Consider the following 24,931-nt stretch of genomic DNA (forward strand, 5'->3'; position numbering starts at 1 on the left):
GGATCAATAGCAGATCCAATTTTTCCTGCTTCAATTTTAGAGCATTTCAGGTTCACATTAGTTTGATGCAATTGAACAGAAAAGCAGCTGAGCAGCTGCCCAGATCCCAGAGGTCGTGCTGGGAGGTCCCCGTTTTGTGGAAATGAACCTGCAAAATCCTCTTCTCCCAGATGGGCCTCTGAGGCCTGCCAGGGCCATAGAGGGGTCCTCTGCCCCCTTTCCTGCCCCAGGTAATCCCTTTGCTGGAGGAAGGAAGAAAGCAGTGGAGGGTGGGGTGGACGGCACAGCCAAGGCAAAGGGGTGCTGGGAAGATGGCCTGGAAGATGCTTCTGTTCTCACCCCCAAACCAGGGTGTGCGGTCACCCTGGGCGATGTAATTCTGCAACCTGCTTGCTAAATGCAGACAAAGGAGCTCATCTGTTTATTTTTAGTGCCTGGAAGCTGCCTGAGTCTCTGGCAGGCTTAACAGTTCTGCTGCCTGGAGGAGGCTGTGTTGTGAGTGTACGTGGGGTGGAGGGTGATTTTGGGGTCCCCAGATTTATCTTCCTTTCACAGGGCAGACATGTGGTCTTACATGCTCACCATCATGACACCACACAATAATCCCCAGTTCCTCAGACTTCAGACCTGGGATGAGGAGTGCAGAGATATATAAGGAAGGGTGTTCATTTCAGTAATAGCAAAGGCCTGGAACTAACTGAAATGTCCATTAAGAGGGGAACAGTGGTTCATCCGGACAATGGAATCATAGTGGATAAACAGAATCTAGTGACATGAAAATGCACCAATCTGGAAAAATCTCCAAGACAGACTGCTAAGCAGAAAAATTAATAATAAAGCAACATGACTGGCATGATCCCACTCTGTAAGAAAATGCATGACTATGTTTGAACCAGTGTACATCCACACAGCTCCGCCTCCATAATCTCGGGAAAAGGATACGAAAGATTCATATGCTATGTTTGGAGGCTTTTACTTCTTCATTCATGTACTTGACAAAAAAGCTATGGGAGTATGGGTATTTAGCCTTAGCCTTTCTGTTTTCTTTTCAGTACAAAATCTGCAATAGCTAAGAATTACGGTAGATGTATATACAGAAATATGGAAAGATTTCCACACTACTAAAAGAAAGGCAAGTCAGAGAAAAATGTATATGGCTTGGCGCCATTTCTGTAAAGTAAATCCTACATACGTAGATCTCTGTAATATCCATGTGGAGTTTTTTAATGCACATAAAGGGGTCTGTAGACTAGACACCAACCTGCTAGCAGGGCTCACCTGCTAGGAGGGGCAGGGGATTGTAGGGAGGAGGAGAAGGTGAAGGGAGGTATCACTTTTTAACTCCTAGGGCTTGTGACACCATCAGAACATAGGGACCCTGAGAAATGGGGACACATGGGCAGTGAGGAGGGGTGTGGGGCTCAGAGGCCCTGGTGATGGCGATGGTGATGGGAGGCAGGTGGCTGGGGTGACTGTCTGTCTTTGAACTTCACGTCCTGGGATCTTCTGCTGCTCCTCTTGCTGCCTCAGAGACTCAGGGGCCAGGAAGGGAGGGGTACACTGTAGGGAGACTGCGTGTGTGTGGTGGGGTGGGGAGCAGGTAGGGGGGGCTTCTTCAGGGGCTGGCCCCTGCCTGTCCCTGAGGTTGGTGGGTAGCTAGGGGAGCTCTGAAGTCCTTACCTGCTTCCAGTTCCTCCTCCTCTCCCATCCCTTTCTGGTGACCAGGGCAGGCAAGCATGGCCTTGGATGCTGGCTCTCACCCCAGGGACTGACCATGGCAGACACATCCACAGCCCCTTTTCAGAGCCCTAATAAGTCATTCGTGTCTACCCACAGAGGCTGGGCCTGGCCCTTGGCTGATACCAGCCACTCGCAAGTCCCCAGGACCTCCTGACTGCCCCTAAACCCCATTGAATAAATGAATAAGTGAAACGAGAGGAATAACAGATCTGCTGGTCACCTGGGGAACTGGAAGCAAACAGAATCCTAGGGGGCCTTTGGGCTAACGGTCCAGCTCTGAACAGGAGGGTGGATGCTGGGATGAGAGGGCGAGGGGAGGGCCCAGGTATCCCAGCTCTGGGGTGGAGAGCATGGTCCCAGCAGAGTCAAAGGAGTAAGGTAGCGTTCGCAGGGCTGGGTCGGGGGGCCACAGCACAGGGTTCCTGCCATGTGCCCAGCCCGGAGCTGCTACTTTGCTGTAAGGACAGTGTCCTGATGGGCTAGGTCCAGGGAAACCTCAAAGAGGCTGTTGGGAAGGACTATGTCTGGAGGGGCCAGTCTCTTGTAGCAAGTGGGTGCTACTCCTGGCCTCTCTGTTTTCTAGCTGTGTGACCTTTGGTAAAGGACTTCATCTTCTGAGCCCTAGCTTTCATCATCTGTAAAACAAGGGTAATCATGGCACCTCCCTCACAGGCCTGTTTGAGATTAAAATGAGAGGCTGTATTTATTTAAAGTGCTTTGTGCAGCACCCAGCATTTATTAAGGGTTGAATAAATGGCAGCGATTCTCCCTGCCGTCCACCTCATTCATATGAATATTATGGATTCAGGGTCTCGGAAATGCACAGCTACGCAGGGGCTAGGCTGGATGATTCAAGGACAGGATTTCGTGAGGGGAGAGGCTGGATGGGGACTTCTGAAGGAATCGTCTAAAGAGCTGGTGCCCAGGAAACGCTGCCTCCCTGGGAGCCACACACTGTCGTGGGTTTGGGTCTAGGCACCGACAGCCTTGCCCAGGACGAGGTCAGAGCTGGTCAGCGGCACGTGGAGTTGTGTGCAAGTGTGGGTCTGCAGAGCAGCTGGGCGAGGGGGGAGGGCTTTCGTGTTCTGGGTCTCCAGCCCTGGGGTTGGGAGCTCAACGGCCACTTCCTCAAAGAGTCTTCAAGGGGCCATGACCTTGACACGATGCTGCCTGACCTGGGCAGGGATTCCCATGAACGCCTCCTTGAAGCCATGTGCAGTGGGATGGACAGATCAGGGCAAAACCTTGGCCCAGGAGCCGAGGCGGGTGGTGTGGGAGCCAGCATTCCCCAGAGGACGTCCTGCATGGCCCCTTTGGTATCAGTCTTGAAAAATAGAAAGTGGGAAAAAACAGCCCCCGCATTAACTTAGGGTGAGCAAATGGGCCTGGGAAGGAAAGCATTTCTTCCCAAACCTGGAACCTGGCCTCCTTCAGGGACCTGGCCTCCCTGACTGCTCTAGGCCAGGCTGGTCACTTCCCTGAGTCTCAGCGTCCCCATTTGTGACATGAGCTTCACAGCTGGCCTGGTCTCCCCAAAGATAAAGCTCTTTGGAACATGTAAGCCTCAGTTTCTGCATCTGTAAAATGGGGAAAATCGTAGCATGCACCTCAGGGGCTGTAGTGAGGGTTAACGAGTTGATGTAAAGCAACAAGGCACCAGGCCCAGCCCGAAATACCAGACAGTGTCCAAAGCAAAGGGGGTGGGGATTGCCCCTGTCCCCTCCATTTTACAGAGGAGCAAATGAGGCTCAGAGAAAAGTGGTTTGGCAAAGCTCACCAGCAAGGCATGGGTGCAGCTGAGACTGGTCACCGGCCCACTACCCTGCACCTCCTGGGCCCCACCCCAGGCCCTCCTTTGTTTCCCGGGTCTGGTGTCAGCAGAGTGCAGGCCCCTGTGGACCCACAGCAGTAACCCAGGTGCCAGCTAACACCCCTCCCCACCTGCTGTCACCTCCTCAATTCCCAGCTCCAGCCCCAGGTGGACCTGTGGTCTGGACCAGCTGGACTCCTGTGGCTGGTGGTTGAGACCCCAAAGCCACAATCAGCCAGGCTATTGATTGAGGGACCCCTGCATGGTGGGACTCTGAAATGGGTGGCAGGGCTGGGCCCAGCCCTCCAAGAAAGCAGTTTGTCTCTGCTCAGCCCTGTGGTCGTGGGCAGGGGGCTGGGCTTTGGAAACCCAAGGGGAAGAAGGCCAGGGGCTCTTTGCCGGTGGTCAGTGATGACAATAGCCAACATTTATTGGGCCCACACTTCACCATTAGTGTTTTCCCAGATGAGCTCATCTAATCCTCCTGGTTCTTGGAGGTAGGTAATACCATTCGCCTCACTTTATAGGAGGGGAGACAGGAATGGATTGAATACCCTGCCCTGGGTCATACCACAAGACAAACAGCAGAACCAGGGTTTGAACCCGGGCCATCTGGCTCCAGGGCCTGAGCTATTTGTGCCTACTCTAAAGGGAAACCAGGGCCCATTAGAGGCCCATCCTTGAGGGGGGCAGAGGCAACTCCTTGACTAGAGAGAATCAGAAGCCGCTCAAGGCTCATGTGGATTAGTACCCACAAGGCCTGTCCCTGTGGTGGAGGCCTGAGCTGAGCCCCCAGGGACCCCACATCAGGCAGTTAGTGCCTTGGTCCAGCAGCAGGGATTTGGAGCCAAAAGGCATGGGCTGCGTGAGCTGGGATAGGCTCCCTACCCTTAGTTTGGAACAGACTAAAATCTCTGCTCTCACGAAGAAACCAAGCACTGTGAGGGAAGATCCTGCTAAGGGGTCATGACTGCTTTCTGGGATAACATGGAAATCCAGGTGTGCTCTGATTGCTTTTCTGTCCCAGAAAGGTGGGGTAGGAGATGCCTTCCCCAGAGGTCCAGGGACCCAAACTCCAATAGGCCTGTTCAGGGGTGTCCAGCAGCCTAAAGCCTGGGTCACAGGACCCTCCTGGCTGATGGAGGCCACCCACTCCCTAGCCTGTTGAACTTGACTCTTTCCTCCTTCATTTCCTCCTTCCCTCCCCATCCCTTCCCTCCCCCTCCCTTCTCCCTCCCTCCCTCCCTCCTCACTCCCTCCCTCCCTCCCTCCTCCCTCCTCCATCTTTCCCTCCCTTCCTTCCTTCCTTCCTTCTTCTTTCCTTCCTTCATTTCTTCCTTCCCTTCTTTATTTTTCTTTATTTGTCTTATACCAAGAATAGTCAAGACACTATTTTAAAATTGGGGGCAGGGCGCAGTGGCTCACGCCTGTAATCCCAGCACTTGGGGAAGCCGAGGCGAGCGGACCACGAGGTCAAGAGATCGAGACCATCCTGGCCAACATGGTGAAACTCTGTCTCTACTGAAAATACAAAAATTAGTTGGGTGTGGTGGTACATGCTTGTAGTCCCAACTACTCAGGAGGCTGAGGCAGGAGAATCGCTTGAACCCGAGAGGCAGAGGTTGCAGTGAGCTGAGATCGCACCACTGTACTCCAGCTTGGCTACAGAGCGAGACTCTGTCTGAGAAAAAAAAAATAGGGTATAGTTTACATAAAATAAAAATCACCCTTTCTAGTATATAGTTGGATGAGTTTTGAAAACATATACAGTTGTGAGAACATTTCCATCACCCCCAAAACCACCCCACACTACTTTGTGGTCAATCAGTTTCTTCCCCTGCTACCTGGCCACTGGCCGTCACTGATCTGCCTTCTGTCATGATAGCTGGTGTATTTCCTAGAATTTAATATGTATTGAATCCTATACAATGTGTGCTTTTGTGTCTGGCTTTTCCACTTAGCATAATGCTTCTTTAGGGGACTATAATTCATTTGAGTTCATTTTTATAGATGGTGTGAGGTAAGGTCCAAAGTTGCTGCTGTTGTTGCTGTTTTGCCTATGGAGGGCAGAGGACTTTTCCCAGGCCTTGAAACCTGATGGAGTTTGTCTGATTGGATTTTGAAATTGCTTGGGACTGGTGACTCCTTTTTTCCTTCCATTTTCTCCCTATTTGAATGGAAATGTCTGTAACTGTTGTCTTATGCTGTCCCACCACTGTATTTTGGGAGCAGAAAACTTGTTTTCTAGTTTCACAAATCTGTACATCCAGAGGAATTTTGCCCAGAACTGATTATATCCTCAGCCCCACCCATATCTGAGACTTTGCAGATGTGATGAAGGATCTTGAGATGGGGAGAATATCCTGGATTATCCTTTTCAGATGGATGCAGGAGGAGTTGGAGCTGGAGGAAAAGGCGATGTGATGACAGAAGCGGAAATTGGAGCGATGTACTTTGAGATGGAGGAAGAGGCCACAAGCCAAGGAGTGCAGGTGCCTCTAGAATCTGATAAAAAGCAAGGGAATGGTTTTCCCTCAGAGCCTCCAGGAAGAAACACAGCCCTGCTGACACCTTATCTGTCTCAGGGAAAAATCTGAAATCTTGACCTCCATAGCTGTATGACAATAAATTTGTATTGATTAAAGCCACAGTGTTTGTGGTAATTTGTTTTGGCAATAACAGGAAACTAATGATGGCAGCAGCGGGCCATCTGGAGGGCCTGCTGCCATCACACCAGCTTCATCAGGAGGCATGACTGGGGCTGCATGCTCCATGGAGCTGACAGGAGCCAGGGACAAGCAGGAGCCCCACCCCTTCTGAGTTGGGGCAGGATATCCCCCGGTACCGCTGCAGCCACCCAAACCATGGCTGCAGACCCAGGCATCCCTGAGCTCTCAGGACCTAGGAGCAGGTGGGAGCCCCACTCTCCTGGGCGGAGCCACAGCTGCCCAAACTGTGGGTGTGAACCCAGGTATCCCTGCACTCTTGGGGACCCAGGAAGGGGCTCCCTGCCTTCACAGGCTCAGAAGTGCCTGCTCCCACTGCCTGGATTCTCTCTACTGTCAGTGCCTGCTCCAATCTCAGAGCAATGTGGGGCCAAGCCTGTGTGCTGTCACAGCCAGGCCAGCGGTGCACATACTTAGGGCAGCACTGACATGCTGGCCCCCTGCTGCCTTGGCCCCCTCCAGACTTTGGGCACCGACAAACGTTGGGGAGGAAGCTGAGGGAGTTGCTGAGGGTGGGTCGACGCTGGCCTGCAGGTGCCCATTGGTGGGTGAAAGAAGCCTGGGCACCATGAACAAGCCTGGGAGCAAGAGGTAGACAGGCTCCTGGGTGGAAGGGGACGGGTTCTCGGTGAGGCCCCACCTTCAGGCCAGGGAGGGCTGCCATCTGCTTCAGAGAAAAGCAACCCACCCCAGGTCCTCCTCTCTGCTAAGAGGACGAAGAGATGATAGGACGACCAGCTGTAGAGAGGAGCTACGCTCTCTGCTGAGAGCTGCAGAGACAACGGGATAACCTGCTTGCAGAGAGGAGCCATCCCCATCTAGGGCCTCCTCTCTGCCGAGAGCTGCAGACAACAGGATGGCCAGCAGCAGAGAGGAGCAATCCACTCTGCTGATAGCTGAACACTTGTCAGGACAACTAGCTGCAGAGAGCAGCTACCCTCTCTGCTGAGACCTCACCACTTGTTGGAACCTGCCTGCAGGAACTACACGCTCTGCTAGGAGCTGAACACTCATCAAGACACCCTGGCTGCAGAAAGGAGCTACCTGCTGCAGGTCTCCTCTGAGCTGTGCTATCGCTCAGTAAAGCTCCTCCCCCTCTTGCTCACCCTCCACTTGTCTGCATACTTCATTATTCTGGATTGCAGGACAAGAACTCAGGACCTGCCGAATGGCAAGGCTAAAGAGCTGTAACACAAACAGGGCTGAGATATGTCCCTTGCTCACCATGCTGCAGGCAAAGAGGAGGAGAGAGGAGCTGCGGCCCTTCAGGGAGCTCAGGCCTGGGTGCTCCCTGAGCCAGAGCTATGACTCCCTCCTTGGGTCTCTGTGGTTCCTGACATCTCCAAGCTTCCAGGTGCCACTGTGTTCCCATTGCCAGCTGTGGATGCTGCTTGCAATGCGCCTGGTCCAGCCACAGACTCACAGAAAGCTGGCACCGGTGCTGGCACCTGGAGCTGCCTGCCCCACTGCAGCAGCCACACAGAGGTTTCTGGCCAGAAAAGTGACACCCCAAAGATCCCGTAACACTAATACACCAACTCAAATTTAAAGAAGAATATTAAGAAGACCTTGTCTTTTTAGAGATGATGGCTTATTATAAAGGTATAGTAATTCAAGGAGGATGTTCAAACAATGGAAGAGAGAACCTCTGAACGCACCCACTTATAAATGGGCACTTAGCACGTGGAAGACATCAGCATTTACAGAGCAACCTATTTAATAAAGAAATGGTGCTAGGCTAACTGGCTCTTCACACAGAAGAGATAAAATGCTATTCCTACCTCACACCAAACATAAGGTACATTTCAGATGACCCAAAGCCCTGAATGGGAAAGAGCAAAATTTAAAATTTTTAGAAGGAAGTAATTATTCATGACATTGGGGTACAGAAGTCTTAAAACAAAAACAAAAACAAACTAGATACAAAATTCAAATCATAAGATAAAAAATTAATAGTTAAGACTACATCTGTGTTGAGCATATACCATGTATCAAGCATGATCCGCTCCACACTGCCACCAGAGTCACCCATCTGACCATATCTGTGCCTGATTGAAGCCTCCTGAGCAGGGTGGTGCCCAGCCTGCCAGGGGCAATGCAGGCCTACTTCTAGAGCAAAGGTTCCCACCCTCTCCTGAATGCATAACACCCCACACACCTTCATTGCTTTCCGGCATTCCTTAAATACAACACCCTCTTTTGTGTCTGTAAGCCTTTGCACCTGCTCTTCCTTCTGCCTGGAGTGCATTCTCTTATTCACCACCTGGACAACTCCAGTGCATCCTTAAACACCCAGCTCAGGTCTCATGTCCCCAGGAAACATGGTGGATTGCTGCGGGACCACTGCCTGCAGGACAGCAGGCAACGTTGCAATGCTCTCATCTCCACAAGCACTTACCTGGTGCTGTTCATTATGAAGTCTTTGCTGCTGCTTCCATTATGAGGGAGGTCCCTGGGGGTGAGGTGGGATGACGCATAACATGATAGTTGAGTGTTGTCTCTGGAGACAGACAGTCCTGGGGAGAAATTCCATATCTGCCATTTTCTTGACAATGACCTTAAGCTTTCTGAGCATTTGTTTCTGTAGAGTGGGACAGCAGGCCCACCTCCCAGGGGTGTTGTGAAGGTGAGATGAGATGACATGTGATGTGTTCATGCCTGAGTCTGGGCTGATCTGAAAGCAGACCCTGCAACTCACACTAGGATGTGAGTTGCAGGTAGTTCATTTATGATCCCAAGGAGTACCTGTAAGGGGGTGGGGAAGAAGCCAGGGAGAAATATGCATTAGCCAGCAAGTTACTGCTGTGGGCAACCGGGGCTCCATCCCACTGGGGAGCCTGGGAAGACAGGTAGAACACAGCTGAGTTACCCCAGCTGAGCGGGGAGGGAACTGAGTGTGTATTCCTCGGCTCCGTTCCATCATTGCTTGAGAGTCTCTCCTAGGGGAGTGCTAACTCCCAGGACTCTGGCTTGTCCCCCACCACTGACCAGAGAACACTGTCGTGGAGCGGGGGGAGTTGCAGGTGCTGTGGTTGGAAGCTGTCCCATAGGCATGAGCCACAGGAATAGCCGAGGCACGTGGGCGGCACTGCCATCTGCTGCAACCACGCATGCACCTGTGCTCAGTCACCAGAAGTTGCCCACCTGTTTTCTCATTTGTTTTCACAACCATCCTGGGAAAGGCATTCTGCCCATTTACAGATCAGGAGACTGAGGTCCAGAGAGGTTACCTAAGAAGTCATTTGTTGAATAAATGAATCAATGAACAAGTGAACGCACAGACCTCTCTGAAGTGGTGAATTAAGTCAATCTGTGAAGACGAGAATCCAAGAGTTCCCGATTCCCAGCTGAGGCTTGCGTTCTCTCCCCTCATGCCCAGCTATCCCCGCACAGTGCTCTGCCGTCTCGAATCCCTTTCCACTCAGTAATCACTGAGCCAGTGGTGACTCCATGTTCAGGCTCAGGGGGGAAAGCCCACTGGTGTAGGAGATTTGGGCTCTGGTCCTGGCTGTGTCTTCATCTGTGCTGTGATGTTGGGCATGTCCTGGCCCCACTCTGGGCTCAGTTTTTCCATCTGTTAAATGGGAATGGGTGGATGTTAGATCAGCTAAGTCCTCCAGGCTGTTGGAACAGTGGGGAGGCTTTGGGTTGCATTGCCCAGACTTGCCAGGTCTGGCATGGGAGATGGAGGGAACTGATGTATCCCCTCTGCCCAGCATCCTGCTTGACACGGCTGGCAGCTCAGTGGTTACAGCATCTCCTGATTTGGCCCCACCTGGCTCTGAGGTCAGACTTTGACCTGATGCAACGCTGGTGGCAGGCTTCATTCCGTAGACACACACTTCCGATCCTGGCCATGTTTGAGTCCTGACTTGGGCCCATTTTCTCTTTGACCCTGGTGATGAAGTCCCGATTTGAACATAAACCGACTGCTGTCCCTTGTCACAGACTGGTCCCTCAGCCAAACCATATACTGACTCCTGCCTGGGTACCCACTGACCCCTGATCCAACAACAAACCTCTGGCCCAGGCTGACTGCTGACCTTGGCCCCAGGCTGACAACTGGGCAGTGGCTGGGCAGCCTGAGATTAGTCACTGGTGTTCCTCAGCCACTCTCCCCTGCTGGTGGACTTGAGATACAGCCCTTGTAAGTAGGAGGGTCCCCTTACTCTAAAGGGGACACATTGGACGAGACAGCAGGACGCACTATTGACTGGGCCTCTCTGTCCCACCATAGCCGAGCACAGCCACCCAGGCTGGCTCTGCCTCCCCCAGGCTGGGATTCATCACCCATGCTTGGTCCAGTAGCCTTTCCGGAGCCTGCATCGTGCCCCAGTCCTTTGGGGTCCCTGAACTTTGGGGGTGCCAGAAGTGATGCATTCCATTAGAAACTAAAGAACCTTGAGTTACTCTTGGAAGAGCTCTGTATGGAAGGCAGAAGACCGAGGCATGAATTCCAGCTATACCACGGACTCACTGTGTGACTTTGAGCATGACCTTTCTGGGCCTCAGTTTCTCCATCTGCCCTGCCTCTTCCCTGCCAGATGTCAAAAGTGCTCCTTAACTAGGGGCATCTATGAAATGGGAACAACAGTGATTTCTAACTCAAGGTTGAACGAGATGAATCAAGGAGACAGTTGCCTCAGGGCCTTTGCATGGCTATTGTCTCTGCCTAGAATGCTCTTCCCCCAGACACCCACATGGTTCTTTCTGCTTTCTGCTTAAATGACATCTCAGGGAACCTGCCCTGACCACACAGCTTAAAGTACTACCACCTTCCCCAAATGCCTTCTCTCCTCCTCCTAATTAATTTTTCTCCAGAAGTTATCATATGATCACTGGCACACACTGTATATTTTTATTTTGCTTATTATCTTTCTCTCATGTCCAGAATATAAGTCTCATGAGGTCAGGAATTTTTGTCTGTTTTGTTCACTGTTGTGATCCAGCACCCAGCACACAGGTGCATAGGAGATGCTCAGTAAATATATAAATGAATGAATAAATAAATAATCCATGTAAAGTACTTAAACTGCAGCACCCAGCACTAAGTACTTAATGCATGGTACTTGTTGTTGTGATGATTGTTGTCACCAGTGGGTGATGGCAAGGAGTTGGGTCTTGTCTTTGAGACAGTGGAGCCCCAACTCCTCCTGGGAGCCTTCCAAGACTACTACAGTCCAAGACTACCACACTCACTCAGAGCTACAGGGGTTATTGCATGGGGCAGCTGAACCAGCCCTTGACTTGAAATCAGCCAGTGTGGACTCCAATGGCAAGGTTACATCCCCTTGCTGAGCCTCAGTTTCCTCAGCTGTCAATGAAGGTGAATACAAGTACCTACCCCATGAGATGGTGTGGCCTAAAAGAGGTGGAGCATCCCCAGTACTGAGTACAGTGCTGGGTGCATGGGGTGGCCATTGGCTGTAATTCCTGGAACTCAGGCACATGAGCTCTGTGTTCTGTTCTGGGGCCATCTTGCCTCATCCTTTGGCCTGTGAGTCCCTGGAGGGACTGGAACCTGGTGCTCTTGGTCCCTTGCTACCCCCAGCAGCCTGTGGTCAGGCCTGGGCCTATAAGGTGGAGATGCATCCTCATGGCAGGTGGATTGACAAAATCGAGACTGTGCATTTGCGTACTGCCAGTCACAGACACCAGGGGGCGGCCTGGCTATGTGTGCCGGGGGGGTGGGGAGGGGAGTGTGGGGAATGGGGCTGGGGCATAGGGTGGGGTGGGGTGGGGTAGGGTAGGAGGGATGGGAATTAGGTTTAGGGGTTTGCCCTGGCTGGTAACTTTCAACATCCCTCTTCCAGAGCCCACCTTGTCTTGTTTTGACAGACAGGGAGACGTCTGGTCTATCTTCCAATCCGTCAGCTGTTTCTTGAGTTCTGGTTGGGAAAGAGCCCAGGAGACCCAGGTTTTTCAGCCTGGCTCTGCCACTCACTTGCTGCATGACCTTGGGCAACGACCTTTCCCTTTCTGAACCCCAGTTTCCTCAGCTGTCAAATAGAAAATACTGGCCATAGTGTCCCATCATGTGGTAGGTCCCAAGGTTTGTCTCAATTTTGTTTTTAATCAATGATTGCATTCATGCCTGCCACAAAGTATTGCCTCCTCTTCCTCCTAATTCCTTCTTCCTGACTGATGGCGGGTCTCACCCTGTTATACATGTTGCCCTCTGTTGGCTGGCAGTAGAACTACAGCTTCAGATACTGCCCTCAAGTGTGGCTCAGGGGAGGAAGGAAGAGGTGCTGGGGGAAGGGTTTGAAGCCCAGTGTTACCAATCAATTCACTTACTCAGCTAACATTTATTGAGCCCTTACTGTATACCAGGCCTTGTGATAGGCTCTGAGAACACAGCAGTGCAAATGATATGGCCCATGGCTTCAAGGAGATCACAGTCACTTGCGGGTTTGCATACCCGGGATTTTCTTTGGCGTGTCCCATGCTCCTTCCATCTCACAGTGAGTGTAGTGGTTAGGAGCATGGACTCTGCGTGTCGGGATGCCTGAGTTCAAATCTTGGCCTTGCCATTTACTAAGTGCCTGGCCTTGGACAAGCTATTTCACTTCTGTGCCTTTGTTTCCTCGACTGCAAAATAGGGATAATAATACTACCCACCTCATAGGGTTACTACAAAGGTTGAATTAGTTCATATATCTAAAGTACCTAAAACAGTGCCTGATCAGTGCTGCATAGGTGTCAGCTAAAATAATATATAGTAAATATTTGTTGAGAGATAGAGGGACCAATATGTACATTTTTCCTACCATCCCCAAGGGGGTCTGATGTGAAGGTCAGGTCAGCTGAGCTCATTTTGCAATTGGCATTTTCCATTCAGAATGTCCTCACCTGCCTCAGAGCACAGAGGTTCATTTTCACCCACCCTTGGCTGGTCCCACAGGGTTCTGGGTGAAGCCTGAGCTGGGTATCCCAATTACCAGCAGGGTAATGGTAGAAGCAAGATGATTAGCTCAGTCTCTAAGGCAGACCATGTGTCAATGGTGATGCTGGTGGTGCTTGTGGTTATGGTGTTGATGGTGGTGGTGGTGATGATGGTGTTGATGGAGATACTGGTAGTCTGATAGTAGTGCTGGTGTCAATAGTGATGGTGGTGATGGTGGTGTTGATAGTGATGCTAGTGATTGTAGTGGTGATGACGTTGATGACGCTGGTAATCTGATAGTAGTGCTGGTGTCAATAGTGATGGTGGTGATGGTGGTAGTGAGAGTGGTGTCAATAGTGATGGTAGTGATTGTAGTGGTGATGGTAGTGGTGATGGTGGTGATGGTAGTGGTGATGGTGGTGCTGATGCTTGGGGTAATGGTGTTGATTGTGGTAGTGATGGTTGTGCTGGTGGTGGTGACGTGGTAGTGATGTGATGACAATGCTGGTGGTGATGATGGTAGTGCTGGTTATTGTGGTAGTGGTGATGATGGTGGTGTTGGTGGTGGTGTTGATGATGCGGATGGTGGGGATGGTGTTGATAGTGGTGATGGTGGTGGTGGTGGTGATTCTAGTGGTATTAGTGATGGTGGTTGATAGTGATGCTAGTGGTGATGGTAGTGATGTTCATGGTGATGATGGTAGTGTTGCTGGTGATGGTGATGGTGATTATGGTAGTGCTGGTGATAATGGTGGTGTTGGTGTTGATGGTGGTGCTGGTAGTGATGGTGGTGTTGATGGTAGTGGTGGTGGTGTTGATGGTGGTAATGGTGATGCTAGTGGTGACTGTGGTAGTGTTGATAGTGGTGGTGCTGGTGATGGTAGTGGTGCTGGTGGTGATGATGGTGGTAGTGCTGGTGGGAGCTCTGGGGTTTGGTTCAGGAGACCTAACCTCCTCTCCTGGGTGAGCTCACTCTTCCAGCCACAGCTACCATCAATGTTCTGGGACAGGAGGATGGGATAGAGGCTCCCTCTGAACTCTCCAGAGACCTTTTTTGAACCAGAAAAAGGAAGTCATCATTGGAACATTAAGTACCCTTCCTTATCTGCCTGTAAGAACTGTGGGATAATTTTTCCTCTGTGCCTTAACTTCCTCATCTGGGAATGGGAAAAGGGAAAAAGCATCCTGGTCCTGAACACATTATTTTTGTCTTTGAGAATCTGATGAAACCTGACCCTCCTCCTTGGGAAATGCAGATAATGTGTGTATATGAACACACACACACACACACACACACACACACATACATACACACACACACATACATACATACACACACACACACACACACATATCCCATAATTCCACATGGGATTTGCGGTTCCTAGCTCTTCTTTAGGTCCATGGACTCTCATTCTGTCCCCATGATGGGCTAGCCTCTACCTCCTCTGCCACCTCTGCCATCCCGAGGCCCTCTCTCCAGAAGTCTGAGCAGGGACTGGGCAGTGGTGCCAACGGCATCAGGAAGCCTGCTGCGGGAGGGCTGCTCCGGGTCCCACCCAGCCTCCGCCTTACCCCTTGGCTGCACCACAAAGGCTGTTTGGGCTCCGGGGTCGGTGGAGGGCTCTGCCAGCCTGCAGTAGACGGGGGTCTGAGTGCCACAGTGTCAGTGGCAATGGCGTCTCTGGCTGCTGATGTGGGAGAGGTGACTTCACATGCAGCTCCTCCAAGAGCATGGCCTCCAGTGACTCAGTAGAATCAAGGAAAGAGATTTGCCACCTCTCACCCAATGCGGGGAGGCAGGGATAGAGGCAAGCAAGAGTCCTCCCCCCAGGAGGTGCCAGACCCCACTCCTTGCATATGGAGTTCAGGGGAGGGGGCAGCAAAAACGGGAACCCTTGAGATCTGAGTTCCAGTCTACCTCCAGCAAGAAGCCCTTCCTGTTCACAACACGGTACAGAGCATCTGCACGCCCCAGGAGCCCTGGGAGAAGAGGTTTGCTCTCTTGTAGGAAAAGGCCCAGGGGACTTGGTTGACTTGGCCAAGGTCCCACAGCTAGGAAGGAGCTGAGTGAGGCTTGGGCCAAGTCCTACCTCCCAGTACAGTGCTTTTTCCAGAACCTCACGGCACTGCTACCCACTGACTGTGGGACTGGGGACAATCTCCCTCCTTTCCCACCTGCCTCCTCTGTAAGGACTCTTCGGGGACTTTCCAGCACTGGCCTTTCAGGACTCCCCATTTTCATTGTCCCTCTGAGGTGGCAGGTGGTGGGTGATCACCCCATTTAGCAGATGAGGAACAGGTCCAGACGGGGAAGCAACTTGGCTGAGGCTTCAGGGCGAGGAAGTGGCAAAGCAGGGCTGAGAACCCAGGTCTGTAGACCCCCAGCCACAACGTCAGGGGCCCCGGCCGGAGCCGGGCTTCTAAGAATGCAGTGCTGGTCCCAGAACCTGAGAACAGGGACTTTCAGGCTGGCTGGTTCCCAAGTGTGAGTGCAGGAGGGCCTGGCTCGGCAGGGGGTGGGAAGGGGCCAGCCACTTCCTGCTGGGGCTGGTGCGGTCCCCATGCGGTGGCCATCAGAAGCTGGCCACTTCCTGGTCTGGGCTGCCTTCCCCTTTCTGAGCCCGGGAGGGAACGAAGGCGCGGAGTGAGGTGCTCTTGCGTGCTGCGGCCTGGACGACGTCTGGCCTCTTTTCATTTCCCCTGCATACCGCTTCGCTCTCCACAGCCACCAACGGTCGGAAGCTTCTGGGAGCTGACTGCCGGGTCCCCTGTCCACAGCCGAACCCCTCCTGCCTACGGGCTTCCTCCTCCCTGGGGCTCAAGGGACTCCTAGTCCTGCTGGGAGTCTGCCCACCAAGGGCCTAGAATGAGGCACTGTCGTTTGTACCGAGGCTGAGAGGTGGCTGTCAGTCCAAGGTCACACGCACAGCCAGTAAGTGGCAGAGCTGTAATTGGAGCTCAGATGTGTCTGACTCCAAAATCCACATCCTTTGCATATTTAACAACCCCCTGTCCCCTGGAAGGGGAAGTCTGACCAGAGGAGGCTTGGATGAGGGGACATGGAATGACCCTGCTAGACACTGAGCTCTGAGGCCAGTGATGGGACTGGCTTCTCCTCCCTGTTAGATCCTGGAACCCAGCCTGGTGCATGCCCCAGAGCAGGTGCTCGCGACACTGGCAGAGACACAGAAGGCATCCCGACTGTTCTTGTCCAGCTTCACCGACACTCATGAGCACCTGCTGCATACCAGGCCTGGGCGTGGAGACACAGGCCCAAGGGGGAAGACCTTGCCCTGAGATCAGTGGCCATCTTCCGTACCAGGCTTAGTGTGGACAGTGTTTCAATGCACCTCAAATTCCACATGCAAGAGAGATCCTTTAAGTCCTTCCAGCAGGAAAGCCAGAGGCTCACAGGGACCCCCTCCGGTGCAACGAGGGGGTGGCATGGTGTGAGGATGAAGAACGTGGAGCCAGACAGGCCTGGGTTAAGATCCCAGCTAGACGAGCCTAGGGTGGCCTTGGGGAAGTGACTTCATGTACCTCAGTTTCCTCACCTGTAGAATGGGAATCAAACCATAGAAACTGCCTTACAAGACCTCCCTTCAACCCACTCTGGATTAACAAACACTCTGCCTGTCCTTTGAGAGACAGGCTAGTAGATGCCACAGCTTCCTGAATGTTCCAGGCAGGCTGGCCGCTGCTATTCCCACCTGGGCGGCCCCTCTGACTCAGTGAGGCCTCTTCCCAGACCTGCAGCTGCTGGCTGTAGTGGCCGAACCAATGAGACCAGAACGTGAATGGGAAAGAGAGTCGTGTCACAGAAAACCAAGAAAGGACTTTGCAAAGACCCAGTTATAGGCGAGTTGTCAACAGAAGAAAAAAAAAAGTGCTGCCAAATGAGGTGTGGGCAAGACAGCCATAAAAGATTGGGGAAGACAATAGTTAAAATCCATCACAAACTTTCATTGAATTAGGTGTAGACTAAAACTGGAGGGATGGGGTGATTATTAAAAATCCAGAGGGAGTCTGTGCTCAGATGGCTTCACAAGCATCTCCAAGGTCCCACTCCACTTTAAAGGACTCCTAAAGAGAGCCATAAACGCTGCTGCACAGGTTGGTTTTATGCAAGAAAAACAAGGTAGGACCCCAGCTGGGGGCCTCAGTCTCAAAGACAGCCTTGGCCCTGCATCAGAAGATCATCTCATAAAAGTACACGCGCACGTGTTACGTTCAATAAAATGCCTACTTTATGTATCATAAGATTTCCTGCATTAATTTTTTTTTTCTATTAACCAACCACTGGTTTTGCTCTCATTGGATAAGAGGCTTCTGCTATTAATAGCACTTACCTCACTGGGCGGATGTGAAGGCTGAACGAGGTACCGATGCAAAGTGTCTGGCGCGATGCCTGGCACACAGTAAATGTTCAGCAAATATTAGCTGTAATAATCATCTCCAAATCCAGACCTCTCACTTGGCAGATGAGAAAACTGAGTCTCAGCGGCGTGGAGTGAGCGGGCTGCAGATCAAGGCCTAGAAGTGGAGCTGTGAGAATCGCCCACATCTGAAACCCAAGCCTGCATCTCCCCAGGGCCTCTCTCGTTGCATATTTTGGAGGGGGTGTCACTTCCCTGAGGAACGTCAGGTGGAGGTCACAGGAGCAGTGGTGGGTCCCTCAGCATCCTTCAGGGTCATTGCACCCCAGCCTCCTACCGCCCATCCTACTCGGTGGAGGTCTGAGTTTTCCCTCTGGTTCAAGCTTAGGGTCAACCCTAAGCTTGTCTCAGTGACTCTCTCTGTGTTCACCGATCTTGTGTATTTTTATCTCAGAGGCTTTCATTCGTGTCTTTAATTATTTGTTTCAATGTCTGTCTCTCTTCTGAACGACTGGGAGTCCCCCGGGGAGCAGGCCTGATTCATCTGGAAACCCTGAACCCAGCCCAGTGCCTGGCTCCAAGCAGGGGCTTCACGCGTGTTTTTTGAACAAGTGAGCAACGGAACAAATGTGAACAAATGGGGGTCTCCAGTGTCTCACCGTCTCTGCACCAGACTTTCTGGCTAAGGTTGTAGCAGAGAGAGGTTCACACTTTGTCTGACTTTGGAATCAGCCAAAAATGTCTCCAGGATTCACGGATTCTCTGCCATGGTACAGGCCCAGCAGCTGAGGCCCTAGCCTAGTGCCCAGACCCCTCCTGCTCTTTGTTTTCCTCCTTTATCCCTCCAGCCTCCATCCTTGTATTGCTCCAGCCTCCATCTTTCCATCCCTCCAGCCTCCATCCTTCCAGCCTCCATCCTTCCATCCCTCCAGCCTCCATTCTTCCCATCCCTCCATCCTTCTATCCCTCCAGCCTCCACCCTCCAGCCCCTATCCTTCCAGCGTCCATCCCTCGCATCCCTCCATCTTTTCAGCCTCCATCCCTCTAGTCTCCATCCCTCCAGCCTCCATCCTTCCATCTCTCCAGCCTCCATTCCTCTAGCCTCCATTCCTACATCCGTCCAGCCTCCATCCCTTCATCCTCTATCCCTCCAGTCTCCATCTCTCCAGCCTCCATCCCTCCACCCCTCCATCCCTCCATCTCTCCAGTCTCCATCCTCCTCTTCCTAGGGAGCCTGAGAGTGTCTGGCCGGGCAGAGCAGACCCTGGGAAACCCAGCCCTGGAGTGAGGCTCCCCTCTACACCGTGAATGGGGTGTGGTTTGGGGCTTTGTCTCCTCTGAGTCACCTCCATGGTGTGGTGGGGTTGACTCAGACAGAGAGTGAGAAGGAGAACTTGGTTGGTCCTCCTGGTTTCCACGGGTCCTGAGCCTGGCCAGGGTGGGGCTGGGTGGGGCGGGAGGACAGGGAGAGGCCCACACTGAGGAAGGTGTTAGAACCACACACTGGGAGGACTGACATGGATCTCAGGTCCCCGGGAGCATCTAAACCCCACACTTTCTGCTCTGGGACAGTGAGGGCTGGAAGCAGCTAGGTGTGGCGGAGGGAGGAGTCTGACTCTGTTCTTACCTCCTCCCCTCCCTGAATTTCAGACTCTTCACCTTACACCAAGGGGGTTAGTTCCAAATCCCCTCCAGCCAACTTCCAGCCTGAGAGCCAAGGCCAGGCTTTACCTAACGACCATGGGGACTGGAAGAGAAGAAAAACAGCCAGGCGCGGTGGCTCATGCCTGTAATCCCAGCACTTTGGGAGGCTGAGGCAGGTGGATCACTTGAGGCCAGGAGTTCAAGATCAGCCTGGCCAACATGGCAAAACCCTCTCTCTAGTAAAAATACAAAAAAGTTAGCCAGGTGTGGTGGCATGCACCTGTAATCTCAGCTATTCAGGAAGCTGAGGCAGGAGAATCACTTGAACCCAGGAGGCGGAGGCTGCAGTGAGCTGAGATCATTCCATTGCACTCCAGCCTGGGTGACAGAGCAAGACTCTGTCTCAGAAAAAAAAAAAAAAAAGAAGAAGAAGAAGAATGACCAAGAGCTACCCTTATTTGAGCACTTACTGCATGCTAAGGACTGGCTGATTGTCCCGTATGCGTGACCTCATTTAGTCCTCATGATAGCCTTCCAGAAACCCACTTTGCAGATGGGGAAACTGAGGCTCAGAAGAACAATGACTTGCCGCAGGGCACACTCTAGGCTAGCTGGTGAGCTGGACTTCCCAGGTCTCTTGACCCCCAAATCCTCATCCTTGACTGCTTGCTCCCAAAGTTACTGTTTCCCCTCATCACCTGCACCCCAAGATGCTCAAAGTGGTATCTTCTGACTCTAAGAGGGTCAACCAGGGAGGCCAGCCAGGGCCACTGGTCTCTGACCTCTCTTGCTTGTTGACAGCCCCCGGGGGCTGTACTGCTGACTGCAGCCACCCCAGACCATCTCTCCCCAAAACCCTGTCAGACAGCTCTGGAGTAGGCATTTGGCTTTCCTTTTACGGTTTTTCTTTTCTTTTAACTTCTCTGCGACAAATATAGAAAATACAGATAAGCACAGGAAAGAGCAAGAAAATCACATTCCTTATCGTCTTCATTAGAATAGTGACATTTGGGTGCATTTCATTCCAGTATTTTTCTTTTATGCACATGCATTGCCAGTTTTATTTTTATGAAGACAGGATTGTTTGTCAACAGACATTTCCTGAGCACCCACTGCGGGTAGGGAGTTGTGCTCCGTCCATCAGCGACAGCTCTGCCTCTCCCCTCGCAACAGGTTCTTCCCTGAGAAGGGCTCCTGCTGCTGGGGTGGGCAAGATGGGCACCAGGAGAACGGGGCTTTGCAGCCTCGCAATTCAGAGCCAAGCTTTGGAGAAGGTAGATCTGGGCTGCTGGCTGTGTGGCCGTGGGGGTGCCGCTTGACATCCTTTTCAAGAGTGGAGTGGCTTCCTTTTCTGTGGAGTGAGAGTCACAGCACTTGTCACACAACAGGTTTTGAAAATTAAATGGCCAAGTGAATGGGAAGGGTTTGGTGCCAAGTTGGCACTCGGTGAGTGTTTCGTGGGCTCTCTGTGGGTCTCAGGGGACCTCTGTGTTGAGGGCATTTTACTTCCTGGTGCTCTCCGGGAGCGATGCTGGACCCGGGACTTGGGAGACACCTCATGACAGTTCAGTGATTCAAATCTTGCCTGTTGGCTTGAGGCAGGGCCTGGAAAACCTCTCACCACCCTGCGGTGTTTCCAGAAAACACAGGCTCTGGCGCAGTCATCTTCCTTCCCGCGGGTTCCTAATATGGGTGTGATTTGCAACCGAAAAACCAAAGCCAACTTCACAGCTGAGACCACGAGCTCATCTGTCTTTGGGTTCTGTCCCAGCTCCCCGAGTCCTGGGGCTGATGAGGGCGGCGGAGGAGAGTCAGGGAGAGAAGGAGACCTGCAGAGGACGGAGGTGGGGCGTGGACTCGGATGAGGACTCAGGCGAGCTGCGGGGCCCAGAGGCACTCGGCCCCCCATAGGTGCTCAGTACATGTTTGCTGAGTGAACACATGAGTGAATGAGGAAGCAGCCAGCTGAGGCGTGTGCACTGGGAGAATGGGAGGAAAGAAGCCTTCATCTTTTCTGCCCATATTTCAAACCCCAGTGCCTGCCACAGAGCCTAGGGGCACCCAAAGGGCCCAGCAGAGAGGAGAGGAACAAACCCCCCTTGCTGGTGGCTGCCCTCAGTCTCAGATGCCACTCTGTGGCCCTGCCCTGGGCTCTGACCACCTCATTCCCCTGCAGCACCCCCCATGCCCTCTTAGGTCTCCCTGCTCCCATCTTTCCTGGGGAGCTTAGCAGGTACCATGCTGCGTGCTTGACTCTGGAGGATGGCATGCTCACAGTGGACTTTCTGGCACGCAGGGAAGACATTCTAGAAGCCATCTTGCAGGCAAGCAACTGCTCCACCCAGGGATGGAGCCACCACGGGCATGCGTCAAAGCCAAGAGCCTCGCCAGCCATCCCCGGTGGCCCTGCTGCCTGGTGGCAGGAGGCAGCTGGCTCTGGGAAAGGACCCAGAAAGAAGAAGAAGGGGCTGGGGGCTGCATGTGCTGGAGCCACTGTGGGGTCCTGGGAAGTGGCCTCTCCCCCGACTCCGAAATGAGGGGGCTGAGCCACAGGCCTTCGGAAGGGCCCCCAGACCTCTGCCCCCGGGAGGCACAGCCGTGGGTTTTGGAGGATAGAGAGTGCAGAGGAGGCTCCCAGCTGGAGGCGGTGGGCACCCTGTGGGGAGCTGTGGGCAGGAGTTGGACTTACGAGGCAGGGCAGGCCCTCACCAGGGAAGGGAGGAAAGTGAGTAATGGTGACAATAATATGACAACTTCCATGACTGAGCACAGCGAGCTGGAAACTTCTCTCAAATGATCTCCTTTCATCTGCAAGACCGCCTCTTGCATGGCAGGCAGCAAAGGCCAGGGCATCTGGAGTCGGGCAGGCAGGGTTCATGCCAAACCTCACACCCTCATCTCCCACTAGTGATCCTCAGAGCCTCTACCCTAGAGGGTGATTGGGCTGTGTCAGAGAGGAGTTACTTGGAAGAGTGTCTGGCGGAAAAGCGGGGCTCACATCTTGTGATTATTATTAGTATTATCAGTGCAGAGATGGAACCTCAGAGAGGTGAAGTCACTTGCCCAGGGCCACACAGCAAGTAAGTGGTGGGGCCAGCATTTGATTTCAGACTGTCCAATTCAAAACCTTTGTCCTTCCCCAATATCTCCTGGCTTGGCCTCTATCTTACATCCCTTCTGGTCCCTCAGGAGGACAAAGTAGTTAAAACCACAGATGCCAGACGATTGCCCTTAGATCACATCCATTTCAGAGGAGAGGGATTTGCCAGAAGTCACACAGATAGGCCTGGCCAGGGTGGAACCCTCAGTGGGCAGACTCTCATGCCAGAGCCCCCCAAGTGTATCTGTGGAACCTGACAACAAGGTCACCCCGCTTCTGGCCCCCTGTTCCGCTCCCACCTCCCATAGGGCACAGGAAGTGATGGCTGAGATCCATTTCAAACCACAGGGGAAATTTTTTGTCTGGGCTGTACTGGAATCCTGCCAGGGCTTCAGGTCAGAGGATCTCAGTCATATGCAAAAGACAGGGGATGTAGAATGGGCTGGGGAGGGGGCATTGCATTCCCATAACTACTTGGCCTTGGGATTCCCCTCGCCTGATCGGGCAGCTCTGAACTAGGCAGGCTTCCGAGCCTCCATCCCAGACTTGACTGCCCAGATCTTCCTGAGGTCATGGTCAAGTCAGGCCCTGGTCATCTCAGCTCCACGTCTGATCAGAGCTGAGTGCTTGGTGAGGCACGGCCGACCAGCCTCCCCTGCTGGCTCTGCACACTCACTGTGGGACCCTGGACAGGTCTCTCATCCTCAAAATCATCAGCTCCCCGCTGTCTCAGAATCCTCCCCAAATCTCCCTTCTGGGATTTCCAGGGAAGCTCATCACAAGCACTTCTGCTTCTGCAGGACCAGCCTCCTGAACCCCAGCACCAAAAGAAAAGCCAAAGACCATTTTAAAAAATTTTTATTTTAGGCACAGCAGGTGCCTGTGGCTTCTTTCTTGTCCACCCTCCCAGCTGGCATGAGGATGCAATGAGCTTGGAGGAGAAATCTTTGCTCTGTAAAACTATAAAAGGCTGGAAAAGAACTGCAAACCATTCCTTCTTGGGCTGAAAGCTTCTGGAGGACAGCTGCTGGCCCCCTGCCGAGGCCTAACAGAGCACTGACACTCCGGGCTTTCCTGGGGGCTGCTTGGCTGGCAATGGGCAGTGTCCAAGTCTCTACAGCACACAGTGTGCCCCTGTCTCTGAGGCTGGCAAGGCTGAACCGTAAGGCAAGGGTTGGATCAAAGCAGGAATCGAATCTGGCTGGCACAGGTATGAATAGTCCCAGACAGACCAGAGCTGATTTCCAGGGCCCTCGATAAATGTATTATTATTATTATTATTATTATTATTATTATTATTATTATTTTGAGACAGGGTCTTAGCTCTGTTGCCCAGGCTGGAGTGCAGTGGTGCAATCATGGCTCACTGCAGCCTCAACCTCCTGGGCTCAAGCCACCCACCTGCCTCAGCCTCCCAAAGTACTGGAATCCCAAGTGTGAGCCACTGTGCCTGGCCTATTACTATTAGTATTATTTGGCGACGATGGTGGGGACTACTGGGCAGGGAACCAAGAGTCAGGATGCTAGCCTCTGTTTTAGCATGGCCTCCTTGGGAGTCCTTGGACGAGTCCCCTGCCCTTGCTGGGCCTCAGCCTTCTCCTCTGTACAGTGGGGGGACGCCTATGATTCTGGGGCCAGGGCAGAAAGTTGGAAATGGGCAGAGCAGGGCCTCAAGTTTTCAGTGAATTTGTGACTTTCAGCTTGGAGACAGGCAGCTCTGACCTTGGTGGAGACGGCTCTCCCAGCGTCTGTGTTTCAGAAGATGGGCTGGGAGTGAGGACGCTCAGCCGCAGTCTCCCATCCTTCCCCAACATGCCTGAGCCTCCAGGTTCTGCCCCGCCCAGTCAAGCAGAGTTCCCCTTCCCAACCCCCCACTGAGTTGCTGTGTGACCTTGGCTAAGTCACTCTACCTCTCTGGCTTCCATTTGGGGTAAGAGTCACAAAGGCCTTAGCAAAGGGCAGCCTGTCCTGGCCACCCACTCCCCTCCCTTTGGCCACCTATCATCACTCCTATTGTAGAACAACTGAGCTGGGAGAGCCTTGCGGGATGGTGGAGGCCAAGTGTCCAGTTTCACAGGTGGGGAAACTGAGGCCCTGAAAAGTCTGCCCAGGGCCAGCCATCTCCAGTCCTCATGCCCTCTTTCTCTGCAGCATTGCTCTGTAGTAATAAAGAACGCACCCAAATGACAGAGGCCTGCAGCTGGAGCGCCAGACGACTTCCAAATCTCCAGGCTTCCACATTCCCAGACTTCTCTGAGCCCCTGTGTCCTTGTCTGTGGAACCGGGATAGCAGCAGACTCTGCTCACAGGCAAGGTAAGGCCTGGAGGGAGGAGGAGGGCATGACAAGCATTCTGAGGACACCGGTGTCCAGGGTGGCCCTCCTTCTCCCCACTCCCCCCAGGTCCCATGCAGCGGCCCAGCCTCTCTCCTGCCATCCTTTGGCTTCCTGCCCTCGGTTTCCCCCTCGTGCCTCCCTGGCCCGTGCTGCCTCTTGCTAGGCCTCTGAGGCAACCAGGAGAGCCCCACAGAAGAGGCAGCAGTGGCGGCAGGTGGTGGGCACCGAAGCCCAAGCCCCTTAGCCGTCCTCAGAGCATTTGATGTCAGAAGGGAGTATTTGTTTCCAAGGCCAGCTGCGCTACTGCTTG

The 24,931-nt window shown here is 52.9% G+C and overlaps 1 long non-coding RNA gene across 1 annotated transcript; it reads right to left on the reverse strand.

Annotated features, from left to right (window-relative positions):
* Nucleotides 1–5,237: 5,237 nt before the first annotated feature.
* LOC129043215 (uncharacterized) lies at nt 5,238–18,004 on the reverse strand. The gene is made up of 3 exons (XR_008504340.1): nt 17,515–18,004; nt 8,435–9,850; nt 5,238–6,055 (listed from the first exon to the last, which is right to left on the reverse strand). It is a non-coding gene; the product is annotated as an uncharacterized LOC129043215 (long non-coding RNA).
* Between the last annotated feature and the right edge of the window lie 6,927 nt (nt 18,005–24,931).

Source organism: Pongo pygmaeus, chromosome 1, assembly GCF_028885625.2.
Source record: "Pongo pygmaeus isolate AG05252 chromosome 1, NHGRI_mPonPyg2-v2.0_pri, whole genome shotgun sequence".
Classification (NCBI taxonomy): domain Eukaryota; kingdom Metazoa; phylum Chordata; class Mammalia; order Primates; family Hominidae; genus Pongo; species Pongo pygmaeus.